We start from the raw sequence: 6570 nt of genomic DNA on the forward strand, positions 1-6570 counted from the left end.
GCCAGCAACTGGTGTGAGAATGTTATTCAACGACTGTGGCATGGTCAACGCGCCGCCATGAGATCTTGACGGTGGGAGGCCATGCACCAACGCCAAACATTTTTGATGTCCTTAGGGATGACAAAGACAAATATGTAAAAAAGGAGCCTGTCAACCCAGAAACATTCTTGAGGGTTATCAGCATCTCCGACGAACACCCTGAGCGGACAGTCCGCATAGGCGCTCAGCTAGCCCCAGAGATAGCGGCAGAGCTCACTTAGTTTCTACGTGACAACGTCGCCGTCTTTGCATGGTCCTACACTGATATGCCAGGCATCTCCCCTGAGATCATCACACACAAGTTGAGTATCAAACCATCCTTTTATCCTATCAAGTAGCGGCGAAGGGCCTTTGATGAGGTTGCCAAGCTTGAAAACATCAGGTTCATCCGCCAAGTCAATTACCCTCAGTGGATCTCCAACTTGGTCATGGTCAAAAAGCCCAGCGGAAAGTGGCGGATGTGCGTCGACTTCAAGGGTCTTAACAAGGCATGCCCAAAGGATAGCTTCCCGCTACCCTGCATTGATCAACTGGTCGATGCAACTGCTAGACACAAGCTGCTAAGCATGATGGACGCCTTCTCCGGCTATAATCAGATCAAGATGCACCCCAGCGACCAGGAATGCACCACCTTCACCACCGATAAGGGCCTATACTACTACAATGTCATGCCTTTCGGTTTGAAGAACGCCGGTGCAACTTACCAGCAGCTGATGAATGCCATGTTCGCTGAACATCTGGGCAAAATCATTGAGGTCTAAGTAGACGACATGCTAGTCAAGAGCATCAAAATCGGTGGACATGTGGCAAACCTCCGCATCATATTCGCCATCCTATTGGCCTATGGCATGTGCCTCAACCCAGAAAAATGCTTCTTTGGTGTCACCGCTAGTAAATTTTTGGGATACATCGTCAGTGAGCAGGGCATAGAGGCCAACCCTGATAAGGTGCAAGCCATCCTCAACTTGAAGGCCCCGGAGTGGAAGGTGCATGTCCAGAGCCTCCAAGGCAAACTAACCGCCCTTTCTCGGTTCATCTCCAGACTCACTGACAGATGCCTCCCATTTTTCAAAGTTCTGAAGACAACCCACAAGAAAGTAATCGACTGGAACCCAGACTGCCAGGCGGCGTTCCAGAGCATGAAAGAATACTTGGCAGCAGTCCCACTTCTTTCCATTCTTGTGCAAGGGGAGACACTGTACATATACCTAGCTGTATCACAGTCAGCGGTAAGCTGCATCATTGTCCGGCAAGAGGGCCAGGAGGAACTCCCTGTATTCTACCCCGGCAGAGGCATGAATGGGGCAGAAACAAGATATCCCCCCCTGGAGCAGCTCGCTCTCGCACTCATCGTCGCCTCTAGGCGCCTCCGCCAATACTTTCAAGCCCACATAGTTCATGTCTTAACAAATCAGCCGCTGAGGCAGGTAATGCAGAACCCTGAACATTAGGGGCGCCTCAGCAAATGGGCCATTGAGCTCAGCGAATTTGACATTGACTACAAGCCAAGAACCGCTATGAAAGGCCAAGCGGTGGCAGACTTCATCGTTAAGCTCACCGAGCGTCAGTATGAACCTAGCATAGGGATGGAGGCCAGCATGGAAATGGTAATGAGGAACCAGCCCCCCATCAGTCAGACTGGAACCTCCACGTGGACGGCTCCACCTGCGCCAAGGCCCGCGGTGCCGGAGTCATCTTGACCGGACCAGGGGGACTGAACGTGGAATACGAGCTAAAATTCAATTTCAAAGCCTCAAACAACATGGCGGAGTACGAAGCGCTAATTGCTGGCTTACTCCTCGCCATCGACTCGGGCGCTGACAATATCAACATATTCAGTGACTCCCAGCTCGTCGTTAACCAGGTCAATGATAGTTTCTAGGCCAAAGACCAACAGCTAACGGCATACTTGGGGTACGTCAAGATGCTCCTCAAAAAAATTCAAATTTCACACCATTACACAGATCCCCAGGGAAAAGAACGCCAAGGCTGATTCACTGGCAAGACTAGCAACCGCACAACCATACCAAAGTCCAATGGACATAAGGGTGGAGTGCCTTGACAAGCCAAGCATCACAAAAACCCTAGCTGAGATCTTCAACATTGAGGTCAATCCCAATTGGATGGATGAAATCATCGAATACAAGCGCAATAGGACATTGCCAGCAGATAAGGTCGAAGCACGATAGCTCAAGCGGAGAGCAACTCGCTACAACATCCAGAATGGCAAGCTTTACCGCTAGGGGTTCACCCATCCCAACCTCCGGTGTCTGACCCTAGAGGAGGGAAGGGTCGTGCTTGCGATGATACACGCTGGGGAATGTGGAAACCACTCGGGGGCCAGATCCCTGGCCAATCGCACAATGCGATAAGGCTACTTCTGGCCCACGCTCGGTGACGACTCCAGAAGAGTGTCAAGGTCTTGCCACAAATGTCAACAATATGCTGACCTCCCCCATGCACCGGCGGAACCCCTGTCAATCATCATTGGGCCATGGATTCACTCCACATGGGGCCTAGACCTGCTGGGAAAATTCCTAACAGCCAAGGGTCAGTTCAAGTACATCATTGTCGCCATCGACTACAACAGTAAGTGGATAGAGGCGGAACCACTGACGGCAATAACTACTGCCAAGGTAACTCACTTCCTCTGGAAGAACATCTACTGCCACTATGGCGTCCCCCACACAATCATCACAGACAACGGCACACAGTTCAATAACAAGGAACTCATATCTTTCACCACTAACCTGGGCACCAACATGAGTTTTACATCTGTCGCTCACCCCCAAACCAACGGCCAAGTCGAAGCAGCAAACAAGATAATCAAGAAGCTGCTAAAAAAGAAACTCGACGACGCTAAGGGTTTATGGGCGGAGAAGCTCTCGGAAGTTCTGTGGGCCATCAGAACTACCCCAACTTCCGCCACTGGTGAAACACCATTCTGCATGATGTTTGGAACTGAAGCCGTCCATTCTGCATGATGTTTGGAACTGAAGCCGTCCTACCTATTGAGGTAACCCAACCTACCGCTAGGGTCGAGGGCTACTGCTCCGAGACCAACGGCATAGGCGTTAACCTCGACAAGGACCACCTAGAGGAGAAATGACACAAGGCCCACTTACACAATTTGCAAAACAAGCAACGGGTGTCGCGTTTCTACAACGCCAGAGTCAAAGCCCGGAACCTCCAACTGGGGGAGTGGGTAATGAAGGAAGTCATTCCACAGCCAACGGCACTCCACTCAACTTAGGAAGGTCCATATAAAATTGTAGAAGTCGTTAGCCCCGGCACCTTTTAATTAATGGACAAGGATGGCGTCACAACGACCCACCCTTGGAATACCGAACACCTTCAGTATTACTACAAATAGTCATGCTGCGACCCAAGAGCATCTTGACTTAGCTAAATTTTTGTTCAATATTTAGCTAAGGGAAGCTACCCAAGGGGTACAACCCCGCTTTTGTAAACACTGATATATCAGCTATCAATGAAATAAGGAATTATTCAAACCATTATCACCAAGTCCAAGCATAAGAATTAACTGGCAACGCCAACAATGTTCGGCGGACTACGTCCGCTACATCGTGCACTTGGAACAATTTTAATTCCTTTAATGTTTCGTTGATTAACAAAAGCATAAGTCAAAACTCAGGCGGTATAGCAATATGCAAACAACGCAATCAATAAACACATCCACACTTGGGAAAATGTCATAAGCAAATACCAACGGCATATATTGAGGGTTGGGACTCCCCGCCCAAAAATATTATCACAATACAAAAACAAAAGGCCTCAGCAGCATTACAAAAGCTATGGAGCAGTCTTCATGGATTCTTAGGAGCAACAGCGACATCCTCACCCTCCGGTGGCGGTTGTTGCTCGGTCAAGCGGCTCGTCTGATCGGACCCACGAGCGGTAGGGCTTGGCGTCACCATGGTACCAATAGGGCTTGGCATCACCATGGTATCACCATGGTACCATCCCCTTGCGTGTGGGCTAGAAACCCAGCACGGGAAGTTTCAAAATTGAGTGGGAGGTGGAGTCCGCAGAGAGTCCTCTGTCGGATGCTCACCACTCTCTCCGCTACCTGAGCGGGCACCCTCAGCTTGAGTAGGAACCACACTACTCGTAGGTTCCTGCTAACTCGAGGACTTGGCTGATTGGAAAGCCTTGACCCAGTCAATAGCGCCCTTCTGGTTTAGCAGTTCTAGGTTAGCGGCGGCTCCAGCCTTCGCAGCTTGCATCATCGCCTGCTTATACTCCACAGACTGCTTGAACGCCTCCACGACGGCAGTCTCGATGCGGCTCCTCTCCTCTTCCCGTCGAGCAACCTCGCCATCCAATCGCTTCACCTCTGCGGATTTGGCGGCAGAATCCCGCCTCCCAATCTTCATAACCTTTGCCGCCAGTTGATCCTTCAACATAGCTATGTCTTGCTCCAGCTGGGACACACGGTCATTCCGTTCAATGGCAACATTCAGCTTGCCGCGAGCATCTGCAGCATCGCACTCTGCCTTGGTCAAGCGCCGCTGAACATCCGCCAGCTTGTCTCTGGCCTCCCCCAGCTCCCTCTGGAGACCGTTCATCTCCTCCCTCAGCGGCCGCTCAACCCGGGGCTAACTCGACGCCGCTAGAAACATCTCATGTAGCCCAACAGACAGATTCCTGAAGGCCGAGCTAAAGGGCAATAGGTCAATAGCGGTCGAACGCACAATCCCCTCCAGTCCGCCGAACCCGAGCCGCTCGCAGAGGTGGAAGAGAAACTCCCACTCAGAGCTGGCCAGGAACTCGACATATGAGGCAAACGAGTCTAGATTGCTCGTCTGCACCTCCCTACCAGCGGCCACAGTTAACTTTGGCGGGGCCTGTTTTACCTTTTTCTGGTGGCGGGCCCCGATGGTCTCCGCATCGTCTCCCTCCTCTTCTTCATCGGCGTCATTATGTCGCCGCTTCCTCTGCAGAACCACCCGTGTGGCACCTACAGTGACAGGCCTTGGGATCACCTGCGGCTCCAATACGGCAACAGTAACGGGTTCCCTCTCAGCTACCACTATATCCCGCTAGGGCCCACGACGGTTGGCGGGCACTCTCTCCCTCACCTTCTCGGCGGTGCCTGAACCATGCTCCTGCCAGCAGCCCCAAGACCCGCGCCAGTTCCCGCCTGAACCACGGGCGAGCAGTCAGGGCCGAGATGCGAATGATGCGGCATCGGCAGCACCTACCGGGGTTTCAAACTGGCTCACCACCAGTGTCTGTGGATACACAACAGTCTGCTGAGCCACCAGTCCAGCGACATACATGCCCTCCAAAAAATTATTTATCTCTGCGTGATCCATAGCTTTGGCAAAGGCGTCGCGGCTCGCTTTGTTTCCCGGCGGAGAATCTATACAAAAACAACAAGTTAGCCCAATACAAACTGAGCTAGGGCACATATCAGCGAAGGTTACTTATCAAGAGCGCGTGTCAACTGTTGATCGACTAACAGCTCCCACCCGGTAAGTAGGCAGAGGTCTAGCAGGTTGCGGTTCTGCCAGCAGCCTCTAATCCTTGCATCGCGGCACTCTTCCTCGCGCGTCAAGTTGAAAAGCAAGCCCTCTACAAAAAAAAAAAAAAAAAAAAAACGAGGTAGTGGTTATAACAAGATACAAGGGCATATCATACAAGCAAAACCAGCAACTTGGATCAGCGGAAGCTAGCGACAACCTCGGATAGGTTGGAACTCTGATTTTATCCTGAATGTCGGCTCCCCCTCATTCGACCCCCTTGATATTCCCATCCAGCGGTAGCAACGCATAAGGTACCCCGCCAGGGAGACATGGAGTCCTTCAAATTCTCGATTAACTTGGGCGCCCCAAGGCGACGGCTCAAGTTCACTTGCCCACTGCAACCTTGGCACTTCACATATACTAATTCGTAGAAGTGTAGCACCTCCGCCACGGTTGGACCCTTGTAACCAGACAGGTGCCATAGCGAGTTGAGTGCCATCAGCAACCACCACATGTTGGGACAAATTTTCCCAAAGGCGAGGCCAAAATCGCAGACCAAAATTTGTAGATTTGGCAGAAGGGGAAACGTCACTCCCTGGAAGAAGATGGCCTCGTGAACAGCAGCATACCTAGCCGGCAAAATGGAAGCCTTCTCATCAGAGGTTGGCGGGCCCAACTCACCACACCAGGCAAGTGGAACACCAGCTTCAGAAGGTTGATGGTGGCCGCAATCATCGGCCCTTCCGCCTCATCAACGACAGTACCGTCACGTAGGACCCATGCCGATTCAATCTCCTCCCTGCCAGCCTCTCCCCGATCAGCTGAGCCGCTAGCGGCGCTACTGTTAGCTAACTTCTCCTCACGCCCATTGCGGACGGCGGCATCATCCCTTACCCTAGAACTCTCTGGATGCCCTGCACGACCCATCACTACCTCCCAAGGTATTGTCTGTAGCGGCTCGATATCTAGCGGTTCGGACAGTGAGGTTCCTGCATCGACAGACGGACGCAACGAGTCAATAAATATCCTATCCGCCACGCTG

Source organism: Rosa chinensis, chromosome 4, assembly GCF_002994745.2.
Source record: "Rosa chinensis cultivar Old Blush chromosome 4, RchiOBHm-V2, whole genome shotgun sequence".
NCBI classification, from domain to species: domain Eukaryota; kingdom Viridiplantae; phylum Streptophyta; class Magnoliopsida; order Rosales; family Rosaceae; genus Rosa; species Rosa chinensis.